The 24,640-nt window shown below is 38.7% G+C and overlaps 1 pseudogene; it reads right to left on the bottom strand.

Annotated features, from left to right (window-relative positions):
- Nucleotides 1-3,437: 3,437 nt before the first annotated feature.
- On the bottom strand, nucleotides 3,438-4,587 carry LOC118628357 (annotated as a pseudogene).
- Nucleotides 4,588-24,640: the final 20,053 nt, after the last annotated feature.

The following is a 24,640-nucleotide window of genomic DNA, read 5'->3' as shown; positions in this document are numbered from 1 at the left end:
TCACCAGATGACACATATTAAAAATATTTGTGCTCAGTTTTCTGAGTCAGACTCATAGAAAGTGATGGATACAGTTATTAAAATTATCCAATATACACATGCCAATGCTCTGAATCCACGTTTATGGAACTGTTGAAAAAAGTAGAAGACGCTGAATTTAATGATTTTGTGTAGTTTACCAATGCTCACTGTTTGGGGTGTAAACAATTTTATAAAGATTTACTTTGTTGTTAACTCCATTTCAAGATTGTCTTGAAACAAGCATGTTTGCCAAATTTTCAATAATCAAAGGGAGAAACTGGCAGCATGGCTTGTGTTTTCTGCCATATCACATATTTTGCATATAAACAAGCAAAACCCGAAGCTCTGAGGGACAGGAAAGCTGATTGGTAACCTAGCTCCGCAGGTATGAGATTAATGTTGACATTAAATTTTGCATAAAACAAGTTCATTTTACACATTTTCCTAACTTTAATTAGAATGCAAAATATCTTGATTATAATTGGCTGAAAAAAAACTAGAAAAAAATTGAATACTTGTTTCTAATGATAAATTTAGAGTTGTTTTGCTTCCCTCAGCTTTATTGATATGTAATTGACATACAACATTAAGTTTAAAGTGTACAATGTGATGATTATGCAGTGATTACCAGAATAAAGTTCGTCAACACATCTGTCACTTCACATAATTACCTTTAAAAAAATTTTTTTAAAATTGATTTTAGAGAAAGAGGAAGGCAGAGGGAGAAAGAGAGATGGAGAGAGACATCAATGTGAGAGAGAAACAATTGGTTGCTTCTCGTATATACCCCAACCAGGGATCGAACCTGCAACCTGGGTATGTGCCCTGACCAAAAATTGAACTGTGACCCCTCAGTGCATGGGACAATGCTCCAACCAACTGAACCACACTGGCCAGGGCACTTTTTTTTTTTTTTTTGCTGGGGCAAGGGGTGTTGAGAACATTTAAGATCTGCTCTTTTAGCCCTGGCCAGTTTGGCTCAGCGGTTAGAGCGTCGGCCTGCAGTCCAGAGAGACCCGGGTTCGGTTCCTGCTAAGGGCATGTACCTCGGTTGCAGTTTGTCCCCGGCCCTGGTTGGGTCATGCGGGTGGCAACCACTTGATGTGTCCCTTTCACGTCGATGTTTCTCTCTCTCTCTCTTTCTCTCTCTCTCTCCCTCCCACTCTGTCTGAACAAAAAATGGAAAAATGTCCTCGGGTGAGGATAAAAAACAACTACTCTTTTAGAAACTTTCAGGTACACAATACAGTATTGATAACTATAGTCACCATACTGTATGTTAGATCCTCAGAACTTAAATCGTCTTATTCTTTTCTTTTTTTTTTTTAAATTTGAAAAATAGGCTTTATTTTGACCAGTGGTAATGTATGACATCCTATATGGCATAACTGATGACACCCAAGTTCATGAGTACAAATAAAATAGCAGTTTCCCTCATTCTCTCTTCTTTCTGTTCAGAGAAATCAGGAGACGGGAGCATCGGTCGCAGAACCAGGAACACTTCTTCAGGTGCCACTGCTCACTGGTTGGGGTGTAGGCTCCCTGGAGCCCTCAGCCTCCTCACACACAGATGCTCATAACAGCAAAGACTTCGATGAGAGAGTTTAGAGCAGCACTTCCATAGGAAATCACACCAGCATTTACAACCCAACATGCTGACAAAATTCATCTTGCTGCAGACTGTGAGGATTTGAGCTGCACATCAAGGAGATGAGGCCTTTGCATTTATTTTCCTTTAAGGGGGACAGTTCCAGGTGTGGTGTCACCACCACCAGCCTGCCTCCTTCCTTCTTGCTCCAGCTGACTCAGGTCCTACCCCGTCCCTCTCGAGTGCGTGATCACTGCACTGTGACAGAAATGGAAACACCTTGGCCCCGGCACAAGACTTTGTCACATGGCCAACACTGGAAGTGGCTTTACGTTCTTATTTCACAAAAGATTTAAACACATGGGCCCTTATGTAGCACAAGATGCCTGAAATTCAGAAAATTATGAAAATGACTCTTCTCTACCCCTGAGGATATTTCATCTTTATAAAGTTGAAAATACAAAATATTAAAATAATTTGCCCTTTCTCCCCATCTAAAGGAATCACATTCTCAAATGATTCCTGCAATATACAAAATTCATTTCTCCCTAAACCAAGACCAAGAAGTCAATATTAAGCTGCCAAGAAGACCCTTTTTCAAAGAAGGGTGGGAAAGACACCCCATTACTTTTATTTTAAAAATAACCATATTTGGACAAAAATAGCAAAAGGAGTTCTGGCCTCCTGAGCATTTTTATTTTTCACTTTGATTTTGGCATTTCTTAGCATTGTTTACTGGGATTGAAGAGAACAACTTGTCTTCCAGAGTCTGAGATATTCCTGGGAAAAGCCCTATCTTTCCCATGACGGCTCCTCAAAATAGTCTGTTGAAAACCAGATGGCAAGAAAGAAAATGCTATACACCCATCTGTTCCATTTCTTCATAATTTTCACATCAAAAGCACCTTGAGTATCAATTGTGTTCAATACAAAATAGCACTGGGGGCTGAAGAGAAGATGCACCTGCCCACAGCATCGGCCAAGGTGACATGGGTCCTGAACTCCCAAGAAGTCCTCACTGGCAAACCTGCTGGCACCAGGGCCTCCCGGAGCACACAGGGCAAGCAGCTGTGCATGCTCAAACAGCAAGACGTGCAAACACATCGTCACTCTGCCAGGAAGAAGGAGCACACAGGAAGTACACGGACAGCAAGAACTGGCTGGCTACTGGGTCCAATACTCAAGAAACCTCTGCACTGAAGCTGGGGTGAGCAGAGAAATGGCAACACCACCTGGGGGTTGGGAGCAGCCCACACACGCATGCTCACACGTGCACACATGGTGCCTCTGAAGGCTCCCAGTTCCACAAGTGGCTGTACAACAAGCAGACTCCTCACCTGGCTCAGAACTTCATCTGCGGCAATCTCTTACCAGCCACACTTCTTCTCCTTTTAAGACACAAACATATTTACCGTTCGATACACCTGCTGTGTTCTGAGAATCACACAGGGCAATTCATCTTAGACCAGTGCGCAGGAGCCAGTTGGTCCTTTCTGGCTGTACACCTTCTCTGTGCCACTGTGGTCAAGGCGGCCCCCCACCATCAAGGTGGGGCCACAGGAGAGGCCAAAATGGTAAAAGCATGATGGGGATGTGGGACATTTAATAATTTTACTTTGCATTTAAGAAACCTAACGTGATGCAGCTCCTGCCTGCTTGAGCAGACCCATGAAGCACAAGCAGAGGCTGCCACAGGGGTCTGGGACGCCATGGAAAGTCACTGTGAGTGTAGTTTGCTCATAGTCTGTCATCCTCCCACAAAGACGGACACACACACACACACAAACACACATGCGTGCACACGCATACCCTCTTCCACCATGGAGGAGATCTTTGCAACAAAAGGCACTTGAATGAGAGTTGGAGAGTTCCAGTGAAAAGGCCTTCCCCGCACATTGAAGTTGGATCAGCAGAACAGAAACAAGACGCTCAGGATTCCATCTCTTCTTGGTCAAGGGGTGGAGGCATGAAGCTGATAACTTCATCATAGGTCATCACTCCTCGATGCGGAGGTCCCTGCTCTCAAAGGACTGGTGATAGGGGTCGGCCACGGGCTCATCATCAGGGTTGTGAAGTAGGCATGCGCAAGCGCTTGGGCTGCTGTGATTTTCTTGTCTGAGTTCAGTACAAGCATCTTCTCCAGCAGGTCGACAGCCAAGGGATTGGCATCAATAAATACATTTGCAAAGTTCATCTTCAGCATCTGGATCAGACTGGATGTAGTTTCTTGTAGACTCTGAGGAGATTTTCTTCAAAGGTTCAGCCCCTGAGGTTCCAACGAGTCTTAAAATGAGCTTCAACTGATCAATATGGTCTGAACCGGGAAACAATGTTCTTCCAGTCAGCAGCTTGGCCATTATGCATCCCACCAACCAAATATCAACTGTCTGGTTGTAATGCATCCAGTTCAGCATGATCTCAGGAGCCCTGTACCACCGAGTGGCCACGTAGCCTGGCATTTCATCTTCTGTATGTCGAGCCAGTCCAAAATCCAAGATCTTCAGCTCACAGTTTTCATTCACAGCTAGATTACTAGGTTTCAGGTCTCTGTGAATTATGTCAGCTGAATGTATATACTTGAGACCTCAGAGAATTTGGTAGATAAGGAACTGAACATGGTCATCCGTAATCTTCTGACATTTCACAATGTTGTTCAGATCTGCCCCCATGAGATGGGTTACCAGATACACATCATTGAATTCCTCCAGAGACTTTGCAGCTGTAAAAACATCCAACAGACCAATCACATTTTCATGTTTCATGTGTTCTCTGTAGGTCCTTTTGATGTGAATAATGGACTGCAATGGTCTGGAGAGCTTCTTCATGGCCACATGTAACCCAGTTTTTGTGTCAAAAGCAGCACACACGAAGCCATAGGCACCAGAGCCCACTGGAGGCAGGTTCCGGTAACGTTAGGGCACCTCCCAGAGAGTCTTGTTCGGCTCCTGCCAGTAGAATGTGGGCCTTTCCTGAGACATCTTCCAGCAGCGGCCTCGGGGGGAAGAGGTGGCCCTCCGGGGCCCCGCCTGCACCGCACCCACTCTTAGTATTTTTTTCAAATGTTTTTATTGATTTTTTAGAGAGAAAGGAAGGGAGAGAGAGATAGAAACATTGCTATGAGAGAGAGAAACATCGATCAGCTGCCTCCTGCATGTTCCCAACTGGGGATCAAGCCCACGATGTGGGCATGTGCCCTGACCAGCAATCAAATCGAATCAAACCTCTCAGTCCATGGAAAGACGCTAAATCCACTGAGCCACACCTGCCAGGCAGAACTTAATCGTCGTATAGCTGGAAGTTTGTACTCTTTCACCAACTTAGAGTTGCTTTTTAACTTATGCAATACCCCTTTGAATTTGACTGGGAATCGAACCTGAAACCCTTCAGTCTGTGGGCCCATGCTCTAACCGCTGAGCCAAACCATCCAGGGCACGAATTAGAAATTAATACTAAATTGTTGTAAGTTAGTGAATTTATTAGACTCTAACAGACATAGTTTTGAAATTGATATGCTTTTTTTAAAGAATGCCAAACACAGTTTGTTTTACTGCATGATGTTTGCATAAGAAAAAATATTGAAAACTGTAAAACATCATACAATCATCAATAAACTAATTATTAACTGTACAGTGATAGATGGATATATAACCTCAAATTTAAAAACTAGTTCCAAAAAAGTACACAAAAAAATTAACATGATGAGCTTCTAAATATGGCTTATATTTGTAGTTTCTTGTTAGAAAGTGCTTCAAATACATTGCTGCAAAGATGCTCTTTGTAACATGCTGGTGATAATGACATTATAAATGGAAAAATGAATTCTTTTTGTGGAATTAGAATGCTAACATTGTGATATTCAAACTTACTTTAATCAGATTGATATTATAATCTAAAAATCTGTTTCATAGATAAAAATTGATTGAATTTAAATTATGCATGTTGAATAATCATATCTGAGTTCTGAATTGTGAGGCCTAGAACCCATTTGGGTTGGTGTTTATTAATGTTCTGGGCCATGTAGTTGGAGACTTCTTGGTGACATTGTCTTTTGAGCACAGTGCACATGAAAACTGAGGGGTTGGCATTCAGTTTTTTTCAGATACACTGCCTTTTCCTGTTGTGTGACAATAGAAACCAACATCTCCCGTGACCCGTCTCACTGATGGCTTCAGGTCTGTAGATATTATTCCCATATTAGAAATGGTTCCATCTGTCATTAGTGGATCAAGTTGTTCTAACAGCCTGTCATGATCTGCACAATCTGCCAGAAATCCAATGCTGTTGATAACAGGAAGGCAGCTTTTCTGCACTCCTCAAGCTTGAGTATGTGCACCTAAATCACAAGTTCTGAAGGTCATGCCAGAATTGATTAGTTCTTCTACGGTGGGATGTAATGTTGGGACATGTCCAACTCTGTCATCTTTTAGCACGTGTAGTAATGTTAAACATGCTTGGAACAACTTGGGTATATAAATCTCCCTTTTCAACTTTGAACTTTAAAAATTCTAATACAGCCCTGGCCAGTTTGGCTCAGCGGTTAGAGCGTCAGCCTGCGGTCCGGAGAGACCCGGGTTCGGTTCCCGCTAAGGGCACGTACCTCGGTTGCAGTTTGTCCCCGGCCCTGGTTGGTCGTGTGGGTGGCAGCCACTTGATGTGTCCCTTCACGTCGATGTTTCTCTCTCTCTCTCCCTTCCTCTCTCTCCCTCCCACTCTATCTGTACAAAAAATGGAAAAATATCCTCGGGTGAGGATTAAAAATTCTAATACAGTTCAAGTATTTTGATATAAATTTAGCATCTGAATTGAGATGTGCTATAAGTGTAAAATACACATGAATATTAAAAACATAGTACAAAAACAGCAAAATATGTTTATATTGATTACATTTTGAAGTGTTTATATTTTGGAGATATTTAGTTAAATAAAATATATGACAACTTCATTGCTTTTTACTTTTTAAATAATACGGTTAGTAGGGAATTTCAAGTTACATATATGGCTCACATTGTATTTCCACTGTACAGCACAAGTCCAAGGCTGTTTGTCTAGAACTCACCTTTTCATACCTACGTGGGTATGTGCAGCTACTTCAAAGGACTGGAGCCACAGTAGACAAATTTAAATCTTCCCAGTTCTACTGGATTGCCAACTCAAAAATGGGGTGCAATATTTTGCTGGTGCATGTTTAACAATTGCCCTGGGATAAAAAGCTCTTTTTTGTAGTATTATCTAATTTCCATGGTGTAAATACTCCTACCATGGACCATTTTGAGTTCCCATCACTGGGAGTCGGAAAGAAATACTGATAATTGGCCTGCTGGTATGGCTCAGTGGATTGAATGTCATCCCATGCACTGAGGTCACTGGTTGGGTTCCCAGTCAGGGCACATGCCCAGTATGGGCATGCAGGAGGCAGCCAATCAATGTTTCTCTCTCATCGAAGTTTCTCTCTCTCTCTCCCTCTCCCTTCCTCTCTAAAAAATCAATAAAATTTATTTTTAAAAAAGGAAAGAAATACTGATAATTGGCGCTCATCAGCAGGTAGCAGTCAGCTTCAGTACACCACTGGTCAGGACTATTCTTCATTGTTTCTGCAGGATCTTGCACAAAGATCAACAAGGAGTGAGTCCCTTTTAAGTGTGTGTTCAGTGAATGAATGCTTCTGATACTTAGAAATCTGTACTTTCAGTTTTTTCCTGACACTTTAACCTTTTGGAAATGTACATTCCTAAAGTTGAGGGTAGATGTATGACTAGAACAAGCATTCTTTCTCTTCGTTGGCCATGGTATGAATGTGTTGTGTTGTCCAGATTCCCCTTTAGCTTTGAGTCACTCATGACTCCAGCTGTAGGAGTATTGTCTGCTGAGAGCGAGACTACCTGAGGAACTACTGAGCTGAAAGGAAGTACCTCCCCCATGGTTTCCCAGGCAGCATCCTGCATCTAATGACTGGTTGATATTGGAGTGCAAGGTTCTTTCAATTACAGACATTTTTGAAGTACCATCCTAGTTTCAGAGTTTCATGTGAGACCTTCACAGACCTTTTCAAACTGCATTGCAATTCAGTTTATACTTTGCTTCTTTTATTCACTTATGGGTGTGGTCTCTGAAAGCAGTGCCCCATGACCCACCTGCACGTAATCTCCATCTCAGGGTCTGTTTGCCAGGAAATAAAATCTACAACAGTTATTTTTAAAAAATCAAAGGCCACATTTTCTCTTCCTCTCAAGGTCGTTATTTTTTACTTCATTAAATAATTATCCCATGTTGGTCATAATAAGCATTAGATCTTACCACCTCTGTCTTAAAAGAGATAAATTTATAAACAAAGTCAAGAATTTTTCTTTGAGAATATCCTAAGAATTTTCATTGTGGATGCATTTAACAGCATGAGATGAAACTCTCATGACTAATATGTCTTACTACTTTTTTTGGTTTACCACTTGGAACATTGTGGTTTTTATTATGTCATTGTAGTAAATACCTACTTGGTTACATTCAAAGTTTTTAAAAAATTTATTTTGCTATAGATCTGTCCTGAGTTTTATTTATTTATTTATTTATTTAAATCTTTATATTTTGCTATAGATCTGTCCTGAGTTTTATTTATTTTTTATTTTTTAAAATCTTTATTGTTGAATGTATTACAGATGTTTCTCATTTTTCCCCCACTGACCCCCTCCTCCCCACTGTGGTCCCCCTCCCGCCTTTTTCCACACTATTGTCTGTGTCCATTGTTTACACATATAAATTCTTTGGTTTATTTCTTCCCACCCCACAATCCCCTTCCCTTTGAGGTTTGTCAGTCTAGCAACAAATTTGTACTTCTTAATCCCTACACCTTTTTCACCCATTCCCCCAAACCCCTTCCCATCTGGCAACCAACAAAATGTTCTCTGTATCTACGAGAATGTTTCTGTTCTTCCTGTTCATTTTGTTTGTAGATTCCATTATTGATAGATATGTATTCATTGCCATTTTGTTTGTTCATATATTTTATCTTTTTCTTCAAAAAGACCCTTCATCATTTCATATAATAACAGTTTGGTGGTGATGAACTCCTTTAACTTTTTCTTGTCTGGGAAACTCTATATGGCCATCAATTTTAAATGACAGCTTTGCAGGATAGAGTAATCTTGGTTGTAGGTTCTTGCTTTCCATCACTCTGAATATTTCTTGCCACTCCCTTCTGGCCTGCAAGGGTGAGAAATCAGCTGACAGTCTTATGGGAACTCCCTTGTAGGTAACTAACTGATTTCTCTCGCTGCTTTTAAGATTCTCTTTGTCTTGAACCTTGTGCATTTTGATGATGATGTGTCTTGGTGTGGGCCTCTTGGGGTTCATCTTGTTTGGGACTCTCTGTGCTTCCTGGACTTGAATGTCTGTTTCCTTCACCAAGTTAGGGAAGTTTTCTGCCATTATTATTTCAAATAGGTTTTCGATTTCTTGTTCGCTCTCTTCTCCTTCTGGCATCCCTATGATGCGAATGTTGGCACACTTGAATTGTCCCAGAGGCTCCTTACACTCTCCTAATTTTTTTTGGATTCTTTTTTCTTTTTGTTGTTCTGATTGGGTGTTTTTTGGTTCCTGATATTACAAATCAATGGTTTGCTTCTTGGCTTTACCTACTCTACTATTGAATCTGTGTAAATTATTTTTTATTTCAGTTAGTGCCTCCTTCATTTCTGACTGTGCATCCTTCATTTCTGACTGGTCCTTTTTTATGCTCTTGAGGCTCTCACTAAGTTCATTGAGCATCCTTATAAGCAGTATTTTGAACTCAGCATCTGTTAGGTTGCTTATCTCCATTTCGCTTAGTCCTTTTCCTGGAGATTTTTTCTGTTCTTTCATTTGGGACCTGTTTCTTTGACTCCTCATATGGCTGCCTCTCTGTGTTTGTTTGTATGTATTACCTAATGAGAGGTATGGGGCTAGCTGAGACCAGATGCTGCTTGTTTGAAAGAATTTAGGAAAACCTGAAGCAGGATCCAAGACAGGCCAATCCTATGGTGAAGCAACTGGCAAAAACTTGGGTGGGCCTGAAGGATGGGTGGGGTGGGGCCTCAGGGAATCACCAGGGCAGGGCAACCAGTGTGAGCCAGGTTGCTGGAGTCCCAGAGATGGCGGCTGTCTGTCGCCCCAGGGAAGGGCTCACCAAAGGAACAAAGGCCTCTGCCAGCACGTCTGTCCAGGAGAAAGCCCCCTCTCCATCCCTCGCTCCAGTGCCAAACAGCTCAGTTCTTCCCTGTATGTCTCTGGTGCCCCTTGAGCTGTCTCTCCAAGCTTAGAGGGAGAGAGTCTGAGTAAGTCCGTGTGCAGGCCCTTTAAGAGGAGCTGCCTGGGGCTCCAGCCACCTCAGCCTCCCTGAGCCTCAGTTCCTGCTGGTTTTTCCAGCCAGAATTTATGGGGACTTCTCTTCCTGGCACTGCAACCCTGAGCGGGGCACCTGGTGTGGGACAGGGACCCCTCAGTCCTCAGGGAGCACCTTCCCTGCCGAGGTATCCTCCTGATTTTAATCCGCCACACATGGGTGTGATACCAGCCCGTCCGCCTCTGTCCTCCTACCAGTCTCAATGTGGCTGCTTCTTTAATTCTGTAGTTGTAGGACTTCCATTCAGCATGATTTCAGGCGGTTCTGAATGATGGTTTTCTGTAGTTTAGTTGTAACTTTGCTGTGGTTGTGGGAGGATGCAATACTGTGGTTACCTACTCCACCATCTTGACCCGAAGTCCTTCAAAGTTTTCTTATACATCAGAAGAACAGGAATCATTGCCCAAAGTTGAAGCTCTCCTAATCATATTGGATGAGGGTGATTTTCAAAATTCCCTTCCTGACAAAACCTGACACCTCAAGAAATCTCACTTTCTCAGTCACTAGACTGTACTTTTAATTTGTAGAAACAAATGCTTTACATTTTAAGAGAAAATGTTTCTCACTTTCTCCAAAAAGCAAATTTATTGAATTTTCCCTTTCCAAATTCCTATTCTTTTATACTTGAGTTCTCAAGTATAAAAGTAGGATATAGATCTATTCAATTATTGCATAACATTCTATAGGCCATTTTGGAGAACTCCAGTGCATCAGAATTATTATATATTTTTGAAAACAATGCTGTTTGCCACAGATTAGATTAAATTGTTATTTTTCCTAATTAGATATGCAGACTAAAAGGAAATTATATAAGATGAAATAGTAAGGATTTGTTTTCTTTTCTATTCTCCGATCTTTATTAATTTAAAAGAAAACTTAATATTACCTTCTAAACATTTAATCATTTTTTTCCATTATACTTGCCAGACGTCCAGAGGAATAGCCTCTTATTTATTATGAGGTTTGTTTTTTTATAGTACCTAATATGAGAATACAATTGAGTAAAATATGTAGAAATGTTCTCCACCAACTCATTTCATCAGCACCAAATCTGATATTTACTCTCATTTTCATAATATACTTCTAGAGAAATCAAAGTTCCTATTGGTAGTTGTAAATGACTTTTCAAATGAGTCTAAGAGATAATCTGTTCTTGAATATTCACTGTTGATTTCTGTTCACTTTTGGCACAATCAAGCAGTTGCCACCTTATATTACTAAGTCTGAGGTTGGGTAATTTCTGAGAAAGTCTCAGCCTCTTTTTTAAAATTATTATTTTATATTTGTTACAGATGTTTCTCCTTTTTTACCCCATTGACACCCACCTCCCCATCTCCCCAAACCCATCTCTGGCTTTGTTGTCCATGTCCACTGGTTATTCGTACATGCATATAATTTCTGTGGTTTATCTCCTCCCTCCACCCACCACCCCCTCTTCTGAGGGTTGTCAGTCTGTACCCTACTTTCACATCTCTGGGTCTACCTTATTCCTCAGACCGTTATGTTCATTATATCCACAAATAAGTGAGATCACGTGGTATTTGTCTTTTTCTGCTTGGCTTGTTTCGCTTAGGATAATACTTTCCAGGTCACTACATGTTGTCTCAAAGGATAAGAGATCTTTCTTTCTTACAGCTGCATAGTACTCCATTGTGTATATTTACCACAGTTTATATATCTACTGATGGACATTACAGCTGTTCCCAGATCTTAGCTATTGTAAATAGTGCTGCTATGAACATGGGGGTACACATATTCTTTCTGATTGGTGTTCCAGGCTTCTTAGGGTATATTCCTAGAAGTGGGATCACTGGGTCAAATGGCAGTTCAATTTTTAATTTTTTGAGGCAACACCATAGTGTTTTCCATAGTGGCTGCACCAGTCTGCATTCCCACCAGCAGTGTACTAGAGTCCCCTTTTCTCCACACCCTCGCCAACACTTGTTTGATGATTGGTTGATGGCAGCCATTGTGACAGGTGTGAGGTGATACCTCACTGTTGTTTTAATTTGCATCTCTCTGATGATTAGTGATGTTGAGCATTTCTTCTTGTGTCCTGTTTGGAGAGGTGTCCATTCAGCTGCTCTTTTTTAATTGGGTTCTTTGTCTTCCTTTTGTTGACTTGTATGAGTAATGTATATATTTTAGAAATTAACCCCTTATCTGATGTATCATTGGCAATGATGCTCTCCCATACAGTGGGTTGCCTTTCCATTGTGATGGTTGTTTCTTTTGCTGTGCAGAAGCTTTTTAGTTTGACGTAGTCCCATGTGTTTATTTTTTCCTTTGTTTCTGTTGTCTTAGGTGATGTATCAGTGAAAATTCTGCTGCGTATTATGTCTGAAATTTTGTTGCCTATATTTTCTTCTAGGATTTTTATGGATTCACGGGTCACATTGAAACCTTTTATCCATTTTAAGTTTATTCTTGTGTATGGGGTAAGTTCACGGTCTAGTTTCATTATTTTGCATGTAGCTGTCCAATTTTCCCAACACCATTTATTAAAGAGACTGTCTTTACTCCATTGTATGCTCTTGCCTCCTTTGTCAAATATTAATTGAGCATAATATCTTGGGTCCATTTCTAGGTTCTCTGTTCTGTCCCACCGGTCTATATGCCTGTTCTTGTGCCAGAACCAGGCTGTTTTGGTTACAGTAGCTTAGTAGTATAACCCGATATCTGGTATTGTGATCCCACCTACTTTGTCCTTGTTTTTCAAGATTGCTGTGGCTTTTCGGGGTCTTTTTTGGTTCCATATGAACTTTTGAAGTATTTGTTCTACTTCTGTGAAATATGTCATTGGTATTTTCATGAGGATTGCATTGAATCTATAGATTGCTTTGGGTAATATGGACATTTTAATGATGTTAATTCTTCCAATCCATGAACAAGGTATGTGCTTCCACTTTTTTATATCTTTCTCTATTTCGTTTTTCAATGTCCTGTAGTTTTCTGCAAATACGTCCTTTACTACTTTGGTTAAGTTTATTCCTAGGTATCTTAATTTTTTTGCTGCGATGGTAAATGGGATTGTTTTTTCAGTTTGTCTTTCTGTGAATTCATCATTGCTGTATAAGAATGCCGTGTATTTCTTTACATTATTTTTGTATCCTGCTACTTTGCCAAATTTGTTTATTAAGTCTAGTAGATTTTTGATAGCATCTTTAGGGTTTTCTATGTATAATATCATGTCATCTGCAAATAATGACAGTTTCACTTCCTCCTTTCCAATTTGGATCCCTCTTCTTTTTTCTTCATTTCTGATTGCTGTGGCTAAGACTTCCAGTAGTATGTTAAATCACAGTGGCAAAAGTGGGCATCCTTGTCTTGTTCCTGTTCTTAAGGGAAATGCTTTTAGTTTCTGCCCATTGAGTATGATGTTGGCTGGAGGTCTTTCATATATTGCCTTTTTAGTGTTGAGGTATGATCTCTGTATTACCACATTGCTGAATGTTTTTATCAGAAATGGATGCTGGATTTTGTCAAATGCCTTTTCAGCATCTATTGATATGATCATGTGGTTTTTATTCTTCATTTTATTTATGTGGTGTATCACATTTATTCATTTGTGAATATTGTACCAGCCTTGCATCCCTGGGATGAATCCCACTTGGTCACGGTGAATAATTTTTTTTTTATGCATTGATGGATCCGATATGCTAGTATTTTGTCCAGGATTTTGGCGTCTATGTTCATCAGGGATATTGGCCTGTAGTTTTCTTTCTTTGTAGTGTCTTTTTCTGGTTTTGGAATTAGAATTATGCTGGCTCATAAAACGAGTTTGGAAATCTTCCTTCTTCCTGGTCCAGTTTTGAGAGACTGTTTCTAGAAATTTGTGTTTCTAGAAATTTGTCCATTTCGCTTAGATTGTTGAATTTCTTGCCATATAGTTGTTCATAGTAGTTGTTAACAAACTTTTATATTTCTTTGGTGTCTGTTGTTACTTCTCTTTCATTTCTGATTTTGTGTATTTGGGTTCTCTCTCTTTGTTTCTTGGTGAGTCTAGCTAAGGGTCCATCAATCTTGTTTATCTTTTAAAAAAACCAGCTATTTGTTTCATTGATCCTTTGAATTGTGTTTTTGGTCTCTATGTCATTGATTTCTGCTGTTATCTTTACTATTTCCTTCCTTCTACTTGCTCTGGGGTTTTCTTTTTGTTTGCTTTCTAATTCTTTCAGTTGTGAGGTTAGACAGTCAATTAGAAATTTTTCTTGTTTCTTGAGGTAGGCCTGTAGTGCTATGAACTTCCTTCTCAGAACTGCTTTTGCTGCATTCCATAGATTTTGTTTTGTTGTGTGTTCATTTTCATTGGTTTACGGGAAGTTTTTAATTTCCTCCTTGATCCCATTCATTGTTTAATAACATGCTATTTAGCCTTCATGTGTTCAAATGTCTTTGCATGTTTTTGTTGCAATTGATTTCTAGTTTCATGCCCTTGTGGTCTGAGAAGATGCTTGATATGATTTCAATCTTCTTGAACTTGTAGAGACTTAGTTTGTGCCCTAACATGTGGTCTATCTTTGCGAATGTCCCATGTGCACTTGAGAAGCTTTATTTCAGTTAGTGCCTCCTTCATTTCTGACTGGTCCTTTTTTATGCTCCTGAGGCCCTCACTAAGTTCACTGAGGTTCTCACTAAGTTCAGTGAGAATCCTTATAAGCAGTATTTTGAACTCAGCATCTGTTAGGTTGCTTAACTCCATTTGCTTAGTTCTTTTCCTGGGGTTTTGTTCTCTTCTTTCATTTGTGACCTGTTCCTTTGTCTCCTCAACCTGTGTTTGTTTCTATATATTACTTAATGAGTGGTATGGGGCTAGCTGAGACCAGATGCTGCTTGTTTGAAAGAATTTAGGAAAACCTGAAGCAGGAGCCAAGACAGGCCAATCCTATGGTAAAGCAACTGGCAACTGCTTGGGTGGGCGTAAAAGTTGCGTGGGGCGGGGCCTCAGGTAATCGCCAGGGCGGGGCAACCAGTGTGAGCCTGGTTGCTGGAGTCCCATATATGGCAACTATTTACTGCCCCAGGGAATGACTCACCAAAGGAACAAAGGCCTCTGACAGCACGTCTGTCCTAGAGAACACCCTCTCTTCAGCCCTCGCTCCAGTGCCAAACAGCTAGTTTTTCTCTGTATGTCTCTGGTGCCTTTCAGTCTGTCTCCCCTCCAAGTTTAGAGGGAGTGAGTCGTTAAGTCACCTGCACTGGCCCTTTAAGAGGAGCTACCTGGGGCTCCAGCTGCTTCAGCCTCCCTGAGCCTCAGTTCCCACAGGTTTTTCCAGCCAGAAGTTATAGGGATTCTCTTCCTGGCACTGGATCCCTGAGCGGGGTGCCTGGTGTGGGACAGGGACCTCTCAGTTGTCAGGGTGGACCTTCCCCGCTGAGGAATCCTCCTGATTTTCATCCGCCATACATGGGTGTGGGACCAGCCCATCTGCCTCCGCCCCTCCTATCACTCTTGATGTGGCTGCTGCTTTAATTCCTTAGTGGTAGGACTTCCATTCAGCGCGATTTCAGGCAGTTTTGAATGATGGTTGTTCAGTAGTTTAGTTGTAACTTTTTTTGTTGTTTCTTTTTGTACGTGCTCCTAGCAGGAACCAAACCCGGGACTCTCTGGTCCGCAGGCTGATGCTCCAACTGCTGAGCCAAACTGGCCATGGCTAGTTGTAACTTTGATGTGGTTGTGGGAGGACATGATACTGCATTTACCTATGCAGCCATCTTGACTGGAAGTCAAAAGAAAGAATCTTAAAGGAAGCAAGAGAGAGACAGAAAGTTAACTACAAGGGACTCTCATTAGACTGACAGCTGATTTCTCAATAGAAACACTGCAGGCCAGAAGGGAAGGGCATGAAGTATACAAAGTAATGTAAGGCAAGGGTCTGAATCGAAGACTATTCTATCCAGCAAGACTATCATTCAAAATTGAAGGAGAAATAAAAAACTTCACAGATAAAAAAAAAAAAAGCTAAAGGAATTTACCACCACCAAACTAGCACTGCAAGAAATGCTGAAGGGACTGTTGTAAAAAAAAGAAGAAACAGAGAGAGAGAGAGGAACACAGACATGAAATAAAAATGGCAACTAATAAATATCTATCAACAATAAACTTAAATGTGAATGGCTTAAATGCTCCATCAATAGACATAGGGTAACTGACTAGATAAGAAAACACAACCCATATATAAGCTGTCTGCAAGAGACCCACCTCACAACAAAAGACTCACACAGAATGAAAGGGAAGAAATGAAAATAAATTTTCCAAGCAAATGGAAATGAAAAAAAAGCTGGTGTAGCAATATTCATATGTTATCTGATAAGATAGACTTCAAAATGAGGGCCATAATAAGAGACAGAGAAGGTCACTACATAATATTAAAAGGATCAATCCAACAAGAGGATATAACCCTGATAAACATATACACACCAAATATAGGAGCACCAAAATATATTTAAAAACTTCTGGAGGACTTCAAGGGAGAGATCAATAGCAATACGATCATAGTGGGTGACTTCAACAGCCCACTGACACCACTGGATAGATCTTCTAGAAATAAAATTAACAAGGACATAGAGTCCTTAAATGATGAACTAGATTAATTGGACTTAATTGATATTTACAGATCATTTCACCCAAAAGCTGCAGAATATATTCTTCTCATGTGCACATGGGACATTCTCAAAGATAGACCACATGTTAGGACACAAAGTATGCCTTTACAAATTCAAGACGACTGAAATCATATCAAGCTCTTCTCAGATCACAATGGCATGAAATTAGAAATCAATTACAACAAAAACACACAAAAAAACTCCAACACTTGGAGGCAAAAGTGCATGTTACTAAACAATAAATGGGTTACCAACGAGATCAAGGAGGAAATTAAAAACTTCCTGGAAACCAATGAAAACATACACATAACAATACAAAATCTATGGGATGCAGCGAAAGCAGTCCTGAGAGGGAAGTTCATAGCACTACAGATCTACCTCAAGAAAACAAGAAAAGTTCCTAATTGACTTCTTAACCCTACAACATAAAGAACTAGAAAGTAAACAAAAAGAAAAACCCAGAGCAAGTAGAAGTAAAGAAACAGTAAAGGACAGAGCAGAAATAAACAACATAGAGACTAAAAAAACAATTCAAAAGATCAATGAAACAAAAAGCTGGTTCCTTGAAAAGATAACAAGATTGATGGACCTTTAGCCAGACTCACCAAGAAACAAAAAGAGAAGACCCAAATAAACAAAATCAGAAACAAAAGAGGAGAATTAACAACTGAAACCACAGAAATACAAAGGATCATTGAAACATACTATGAACAATTATACGCCAACAAATTGGACAATCTAGGTAAAATGGACAAATTTCTAGAAAGACACATCTCCCAAAATTGAACTGGGAAGAGATAGAAAACTTGAACAGACCAATAACAACAAAGGAAATGAAAAATTAGAAACCCCCAGCAAACAAAAGCCTAGGCCTGGATAGCTTCACAGGGGAGTCTTACCGAACATTCAAAGACGATCTAATACCCATTTTTCTCAAACTATTCCAAAAAATCCAAGAAGATGAAAGACTTCCAAACTCATTTTATGATGCCAGCATAATCCTAATTCCAAAACTGAATAAAGATACTACAAAAAAAGAAAGTCACAGGCCAATATCCCTGTTGAACACAGATGCCAAAATCCTTAACAAAATATTAGCAAATCGGATGCAGCCATACATCAAAAAAATTATTCATCATAATCAAGTGGGATTCATCCCAGGGATGCAAGGATGGTACAGTATTCACAAGTCGATAAATGTGATACACTACATAAACAAAATGAAAGATAAAAACCACATGATCTTATCAATAGATGCTGAAAAAGCACTTGACAAATTACAGCACCCATTTCTGATAAAAACGCTCAGCAATGTGGGACTAGAGGGATCATATCTCAACATAATAAAATCCATATATGAAAAACATACAGCCAACATCATACTCAATGGGCAAAAACTAAAAGCAGAAACAGGAACAAGACAGGGATGAGCACTTTCGCCACTCTTATTTAATATAGTACTGGAAGTCTTAGCTACAGCAATCAGTAATGAAGAAAAAATAAAAGGGATCCAAATTGGAAAGGAGGAAGTTAAACTATCATTATTTGCAGATGACATGATATTGTACATAGAAAACCTTAAAGACTCCATCAAAAATCTACTAGACTTAATAAATGAATTTGGCAAAGTAGCAGGATACAAAATTAACATCAAGAAATTGACGGCAGCTCTGGCTGGTTTGGCTCAGCAGTTAGGGTGTCAGCCTGCGGTCCAGAGAGACCCGGGTTCGGTTCCTGCTAAGGGCACGTACCTCTGTTGCAGTTTGTCCCATCCCTGGTTGGGTCATGCGGGAGGCAGCCACTTGATGTGTCCCTTTCACGTCGATGTTTCTCTCTCTCTCTCTTCCTCTCTCTCCCTCCCACTCTATCTGAACAAAAAATGGAAAAGTGTCCTCGGGTGAGGATAAAAAAAAAAATAAAGAAAGAAATTGACGGCATTCTTATACACCAACAATAAGCTCACAAAAAGAGAAACTAAAAAAAACAATCCCATTTACCATCATGGCAAAAATGTTAAGATACCTAGGAATAAACTTAACCAAAGAAGTAAAGGACCTCTTCACAGAAAACTACAGGTCATTGAAAAAAGAAATAGAGGAAGATATAAAAAAAGTAGAAGCATATACCATGTTTATGGACTGGAAGAATTAACATCATTAAAATGTCCATACTACCCTAAGCAATCTACAGATTCAATGCAACCCCCATCAAAATACCAATGATATACTTCACAGAACTAGAACAAATACTCCAAAAGTTTATATGGAGCCACAAAAGGCCCTAAATAGCCACAGCAATCTTAAAAAAGAAGAACAAAGTAGGAGGAATCACATTACCAGATAGCAGGTTATACTACAAAGCCACTGTAATCAAAACAGCTTGGGGTACTGGCAGAAGAACAGGCAGACAGATCAATGGAACAGAACAGAGAACCCAGAAATTGTCCCAAGACAATATGCTCAATTAGTATTTGACAAAGGTGGCAAGAGTGGTCAAGCCGGCCTCTTCAATAAATGGTGTTGGGAAAATTGGACAGCTACATGCAAAAAAATGAAGCTAGACCAACTTATACCATACACAAGAAGAAACTCAAAATGGATACAAGACTTAAATGTGATTCATGAATCCATAAAAATCCTAGAAGAAAATGTAGGCAGCAAAATTTCAGATATCATACGCAACAGAATTTTCACTGGTACATCACCTAAGGCAACAGAAACAAAGGACAAAATGAACCCATAGGACTACATCAAACTAAAAAGCTTCTGCACACCAAACAAAACAACCATCATAATGGAAAGGGAACCCAATATATGGGAGATCATAATTGCTAATGATACATCAGATAAGGGGTTAATTTCCAAAATATATAGAGTACTCATACAACTCAACAAAAGGAAGACAAAGAACCTAATTAAAAAATGGGCAGAGGACCTAAATAGACACCTCTCCAAACAGGACATACAAATGGCCAAGAGACATGTAAAAATGCTTAACGTCACTAGTCATCAGAGATATGCAAATTAAAACAACTATGAGGTATCACCTCACACCTGCCAGAATAGCTGGCATTAAGAAATCATCAAACAAGTGCTGGCGAGTGTGTGGAGAAAGGGGACTCTAGTACACTGCTGGTGGAATGCAGACTGGTGCAGCCACTATGGAAAACACTATGGTGTTACCTCAAAAAATTAAAAATTGAACTGCCATTTGATCCAGTGATCCCACTACTAGGAATATACCCTAAGAAGCCTGAAACACCAATCAGAAAGAATATATGTACCTCTATGTTCATAGCAACACTATTTACAATTGCTAAGATCTGGAAACAGTCGAAGTGTCCATCAGTAGATGAGTGGATAAAAATCTGTGGTACATATACACAATGGAATACTATGCAGCTGTACAAAAGAAAGATCTCTTATTCTTTGAGACAACATGGAGGGACCTGGAGAGTATTATCCTACGTGAAACAAGCTAAGCAGAGAAAGACAAATATTACATCGTCTCACTTATTTGTGGACTATAATGAACAAAACAAACTGATGAACAAAACAGAGCCAGGAACATAGAAGTAGGGTACAGACTGACAAACCTCAGACGAGGATGTTGGAGGGAGGAGGGAAGAGATAAACCACAGAACTTATATCCATGTATGCATAACCAATGGACATAGACAACAAACCTGGGGATAGGGCGGGGGTGGGGGGGTGGGGAGGAGGGTGTCAACGGGGAAAAAGGAGAAACATTTGTAACAAAAATATATTAATAAAAATAATTAAAAAATAAACAGAAAAAATATAAATAAAACAGGACAGAGTCCAGAAAGAAACTTCCAGATATAAGTTTAATTGATGACATTAAAGCAATTCAATGGAGAATTAGTTCTTTTCAATAAATTATGGTAGAACATAATATTTAGAGAACAAATATAAACCTTAGCCTACAATTCACATCTTATGCAAAAATTAATTTGAAATAATTATAGTCTTAAGTGTAAAAGTTAATATCACAAAGCTTCTAAGAGAAAACATGGAAGCAAATCTTTATGATCTTGGAGTAGGTAAAGATTTCTTAAATAGGATATAAAATGCACTATACATAAAAGAAAAAATTGTTAAATTAGACTTCATCGGAATTAAAATATTCTACTCATTAAAAGAATCTGGTAATAAAGGCAAAGTCAAGCCACCAACTTGGAGAAAATATTCACAATGCACATACCAAAGGACTTATATCCAGAATATATAAAGAACTCCCATAAATCAATAATAAAAAGTCAATCAGTTCAGTTTAAAAATGGACAGAAAATTTGGACAGGAACTTCATAAAAGATGATATATAAATCATCAAAAAGCATACAAAGATATATTAAACATCATTAATCACTAGGAAAATAAAAATTAAAAGCATAATAAGATATCACTACATACTCAAAAGAAAAGCTCAAATTTAAAAAGTTGACAATACTAAGTCTTAGGAAGAATGTTCAGAAACTAAAATTCTTATATATTGCTGGTGGGAGTGCAAACACTTTGTAAAGGTTTTTGGCAGTTTCTAGAAAAATAATTATACATCTATTCAATGGCAGTTATATGTCCAGCTATTTACACAGCAGAAATGAATCCATAAATTCAGAAAAATACTTTAAGTGAAATGTTTGTACCTTCACTTTTCATAAGGGATCAAAGCAGATAACCCAAATGTCCATCAGCAGGACAATGGATAAACAAACTATGGTATATTCATCCAGTGGAATACTACATGTCAATACAAAGGACTGCTGTTACACACTACAATATGGATGAAACTAAAAATACGTTAGTGAAAGAAGCCTTTATGAGAACACACCGTATGATTTGAGTTATATGAACTTTAAGAGCAGAAAAACCAAATCTATTGTAATAGAAATCAGAATAGTAGTAAGGGTAGGGAGATGGTGGATTTGATAGGTATTGACTAGAAAAAGGCATAAAGGAGTTTTCTCGGGTGATGGAAATTTTCTTGGTTGATGGTCACCCAAGTATATACATTTGCTAAAATTCATGAGCTGTACACTTAAGATGTGGGCACTTTTGACTATCTAAATTATATGCTATCTAAATTATATGTTATTAAAGTTATCTAAATGATTATTAAAGTACTGTCAGGACAAAAATTAAAAGTAAGCCACCATTTATAAGGGCAGACTTCTATATTAAAAAATATTTATTTGTAAATTTCTTCATTAGCACTTGTTCAAGGCTGATCTAATGTATTTTATTTGCAAGATATAAAGTTGTCAACAAATGAGGAAATTCCCAGCATTTACTTTCATATTTATTTTGGAATCAGAACAGCATGTTCCCTTTGTTAGAATTCACTTTTACTTTCATTTCTAGATTCCTGGGTAGAGTCCTTATGTATTTCTTTAATTAAAAATGTTAAAAACCGCCTAGCTGATGTGGTTCAGTGGACTGAGCATCCTCCCATGGAACAGAGGTACTGGTTTGATTCCCAGTCAGGGCACATGCCCAGGTTTTCGGCTCCATCCCCATTCGGGGGCGTGCAGGAAGCAGCTGATAGATGTTTCTCTCTCACATCAATGTTTCTCTCTCTCTTCCCTTTCCTTAAAAAAAAAAAAAATCAATAAAAAATATATTTTAAAAATGTTAAAAGCTTACAGTGCAATAGCATTAGGCTGGAATTGAAGTTGTTATCACATTATTACTATTATGTGAAATTCCTTCCAGAGAAAGAATTTTTAAAAATGATCACCTTTGCCCTGGCCAGTTTGGCTCAGCGGTTAGAGCATCGGCCTGCGGTCTGGAGAGACCCGGGTTCGGTTCCCGCTAAGGGCATGTACCTCGGTTGCAGTTTGTCCCCGGCCCTGGTTGGTCGTGCGGGTGGCAGCCACTCGATGTGTCCCTTTCACGTGGATGTTTCTCTCTCTCTCTTCCTCTCTCTCCCTCCCACTCTATCTGTACAAAAAAAAAAAAAAAATGATCACCTTTAAGGGAAAAACATACTTTAAAGTTAATTATTTAATAATGAGATATTGAGAACATATCACTGGTAAGAGTTATCCAAATTCCAAACCAGGAGTGTAGTGAAAAGTCCTCTCATACTCTTATACCTTGCTTATACATTGCCTGTAGAAGAAAACTGGAGAACTAGAGATGGTAATGGTCCTATGTGTCTACCTTGTCACTTTTCTCAAACATTTCCTTCCTTATTTCTATCTCTAAAAGAGTATTTGGAGAAAAAATTTATTTAGGTGAATTGGATGCTCCAAGGAGGAGGGGAGCTTTTATATAACATATTTGGGATATTCAAAGCGTTAGAGAAGAAATGTAAATAAGGTATGTTGCACTATTAAAAATTTGGGTGCAGTTTTAGAATAAAGTAGTCCCAAGTGGATAGATTGACTCCATTTTTGTGTTAACAATGATTTATTGAGCATCTACTATTTGCAGGTACCCTGCTAGTACTAGCATAATGTTAACAAAATAATACACAGTCCTCACTCATATGCAAATTAGAAATGTTACAGGTAAATTACTTTTTGAAAAATCATCAATTAAAGTAGTGTAAAATGTTGCAAAGTAGACATATTGATCCATATTGACAGGTTTGATCACAACAATCATTATTAGTTGGAAGAACTTGGGAATCCTAGTCAGTTCAGGATTTCCTAGGCCACGGTCTTTAAATTGGGATAAGTGTTCCTTTGGGCAAACTTCAGAATCTAATGTTGTATTTGCATATGTCGTTTTTCCACATGTGGTTTTTCCTAAAATTCATCTGCCTGAAAACAAGAATTTCGGTTGTGAGGTCTCTCTGTCTTCTCTCCATCTTTTTATAAGGGTTCTCTCTTAAAAAAATACTGGCTCACCTGTCACCCATCTTAGGTTTTAAAATGTTGTATTGACCCTGGGTGTAAAATTTTCCTGGACAATTAGTAATTCTTGTTTGTGTTGAGAAAATGAATGACTGTAATATCTGGGTATAGAGTTGCCAGATAAAATATAGGACACCTAGTTAAATTTGAATTTTGATCATCAATGAATAATGTATTCAATAAATAATGTATTACATGATTTGTTGTTTATCTCAAATTTAAATTTAACTAGGTGTCCTGTGTTTTATTTTATTATTTTAATATGTTTTTATTTATTTATTTTTAGAGAGAGAAAAAGGGAGAGAGAGATAGAAACATAGATGTGAGAGAGAATCATCAGTTGGCTAACTCCTGCACACCCCCCACTGGGGATGGAGCCCACAACCCGGCATATGTCCTGACCTGGAATTGAACTGAGACCTCTCAGTCCATGGGACTAGCCTCAATTCACTGAGCCACACCAGTTGGGCAGTATCCTATATTTTAATTTGCTAACTCTGGCAACCCAACATGCTGAGCAAAATTCTATAGTTTCTAAATCACTGATTTAAACAAAATTGAGCTGTCTTCTGATAACTAATTACATTTTTGGATTAAAGATCAGTAAATGACTTTTCGGATATAAAACAAATGTTCAAAAAAATTGTGAGAAGACTGATATAACATTTCTTCTGGGCCTATCTGCTTACTTTACTTATGTGAGAAGATTTTCCAACACTTATAATCTTTAGAAATGAGAAAAAGGAAAGAATCTACATTCTACACAGTTGAATAAATTGTTAAAATATAACATGCAACTCCATTAACATTGCATTTGTAATAGACTTTTACATCTTATCTTTAGTAATTATTAACATTTACGTATATTGTTTTGACCAATTGTGTAGTAAGTACCAAAAGTAAAAAAATGATAATTCAATCAAGGAGAAATTTTTCTTTAACATTTAGAGGCTTAGATCACTGGAAAAAATATCAAATTTTAATTTATACAATCATTGTTTCAGAAATATGTGCCAGAGTGATCATAAAGATATCCATTATGAATATGTATTAATATTCTGTGGGGGAAGTAGAATGTTCAAGTACAGAAGGCAATGATATAAATTTTCTAATTATTAAAGATGAGTTGATATGTTAATTCTTGAAGGTATCGAATGGCTATGGTCCAATGAGA

This window comes from Molossus molossus, unplaced genomic scaffold (assembly GCF_014108415.1).
Source record: "Molossus molossus isolate mMolMol1 unplaced genomic scaffold, mMolMol1.p scaffold_m16_p_13, whole genome shotgun sequence".
Taxonomy (NCBI): Eukaryota; Metazoa; Chordata; class Mammalia; order Chiroptera; family Molossidae; genus Molossus; species Molossus molossus.
This window is presented reverse-complemented; position numbering and strand designations above follow the sequence as displayed.